Here is a 2,740-nt window from a genome sequence, read left to right on the forward strand (position 1 = left end):
TTGTCATGCAGCCTGTACGACTTTTTCCTTGTATGTGCGCCTATGCGGCTCTTTTTTTTTCTCCAGCTTTTATCAAATATCTAGGTAACACGTTGTAACCATATACAAAGCTTGATATGTTGTCCGTCTGGGCATCTATGGGTATACTGAAGTTCTTCACTCGGTACTTTGTTAAACTTACGACTTTTGCTATATCTTGTTTCATAGCCTCAATTATCTATGCTTATGTCTTTAATACAACTAGGTAGGTCATATTATACAATAACTCTTACTTCGGTTTACTATTACCGAGGTCTGCCACCCAACTCCAGGTTACTCTCTTACCGCTTATCCTATATGCATAATCCTTATTACTGTTCATCTAAAGAATGACATCATAATCTCCTCTCATACTTTGGAATCTTTATCCATCTATTATTGATTTACCTTGATGTTAATCTATAATCCACCATTGATAACTTGAAACCTCTTACGTAATACATTGCCACAAGTCTCACGTCTCATCGGGGAACATTTGAAGTGGTTTTCCTAATCCACCTAGGGACAATACTATACTTCAATAACCGTATTTCATAGCATCCCAATGTGATTCGTCTTATGGGGGTATCCTAGTCCCGTGCCATCCATGAAATCTCTTCTCTTTGAATCATTACTCAAATGAAGGCCTATATATCATCCTTTTATAATTTACCACTATTACATCCTTACATTACGACCAGAGGAGCATTCCATCTCTTCTAAATGCTCCTAGTCTTAGACTCCTCCGTGTTAATTCAAGCTATACTGAGCCTTTTATAACATATATAAACCATCAGCTCTCTTGTTTGATGGGCTTAATACCGAGGTCTTACCTATTCTTATCAGCTTCTAACTCACCTTTTCTCACCCTTACTGACATCTACCCAAAATCTTTTCACTCTACTATACTTTCGCTTGCGACCTACACATATTTATTTATTCTACTCAGAACCTTCCTTTAACTTGCTAGCACCTTAGATTCCCTTTTGCGCATTATCAGCTGTCTTTAAATGTAAATAATTACTTTTTATGGTCGTTCTGCCATTTGCTACATGGATACTTGGCTTAATATAGTGTCCACGAACACTGGAATTCCCTGTAACTCGTATGCTCTCAAGTATCACCTTTGATATTTTTTTTTCTGTTCATTAGCCATGATAGGTGCCACTTTCTTATGGGGTGCATGCAATATTATAGTGAGACTGTTGTTACAAGATCAAAGATCATTTCCTTTTTAGGTCACTATGCTTAGGTGGAAACCTTCTTCCTTATTTCCTCAGCTAGTCTTTTGTGGTAGTACTTAGGAGACCTTTTGGATCTTGTAAAGTTGTGATCTTGTTATACTATATACTCGAAGGAATTTTTGATATTCTTACTCGCCTACAAACATCCTTACTTACATACCTCTGTGTCGTTGTGCTCGTAGGATTACTTGTAAAATCAGATTTTGATTATCTCCTTAGTGGCACCCTCCATTATTCCCGTAATACTTATACAATACCTTTAAATACCCCAACTCCTATCTGAGCATTTCTCAAGGTTTATGATGTCATATTTGCGAGACTGAATTCACTATATTAGGATTCACTACGTTTATCTTGCATGATCTGTTGACTCATCTATAACCTCCTGTTTAGCCATAACTGGGCTCTTCCTTAATCAAATCCCAAATACTCGTTGGCCTAACCTCACATCAATTTTCCGCATAATCTTTCTTGGGTTATTTTCTTTGTTTTAACTTACCTCATGCACTTGCCTCTGATCTATCAATGACATTTCGGGCAGGAACCCTTACTTCCTTTCTTTGACGTCGTTTTTGTATAATGCACTGATATCGTAACATATTTGTAGGCTTTGAATAAGTACAATCTCATCCCTTTTTCAAATTACCGCATTATTCTTCTACCACTCCATGATTAGTAGAACCACTAAATTCTGACTTCATGCCACATCACTCCATATTCCCCCCTTTAGAGGAGTACTAAGAGCTGGAGCTACGACGATCTACCTATAGATATTTTACCTCTATATATTTGACGTCTTTTCACATCATCGATTACCCTTACTCGCCTTGTGGTAATGCTTTTTGTACCAAGGATAATAAAATTCCTTGCTCGCGAGGATGACACTTAGTGTAACTGGCGCACATAGTCCCCTAAGCTTAACTTTGCTCATATTGCTTGCTTTAGGGAAGCGACTTCCTGAATGACCATTAAAGGGCATTCTTTTGTCATCCATTCTATTATCGCCGGAACGCAACCTCTGAAATTCTCATGATGCCTACTATTATCCTATCATTTAGTCCCTAGTTCACGTTTAGTTTATCTTGTTTACCAGCCCATACTGATTTCTACTACTCTGGGGGTATATCTTTTCCTGCTGGTAATCGCGTTAGAGTTACGAACTTATTTCTCGAAAAGAAGATATGACTTTATGGCCTATACTCCTTTGTTGTTTCAAGGTCTGTCACCTCTCATCTTTTTCCTTCACTTAACTATCGACTCTATAATTCTGTCATTTTCATCATCATTTTTTTCCACCGTTATCATCCATGTGGACATCTTACTCATAATTCTTCATTAACTCTATTCTTATTTTCCTACTAAAATTTATGTCTATCACTTTATTCTGAAAACATCAACAAGACATTCTTTTGCTTTTAGCTCCCCTTGCTTCATCTCATTGGCTCTTCGGGATGCCTAAAATTCTCTCTCCTAGGGAC

The sequence above is a fragment of the Nicotiana tabacum genome, chromosome 22 (genome assembly GCF_000715075.1).
Source record: "Nicotiana tabacum cultivar K326 chromosome 22, ASM71507v2, whole genome shotgun sequence".
Lineage (NCBI taxonomy): Eukaryota > Viridiplantae > Streptophyta > Magnoliopsida > Solanales > Solanaceae > Nicotiana > Nicotiana tabacum.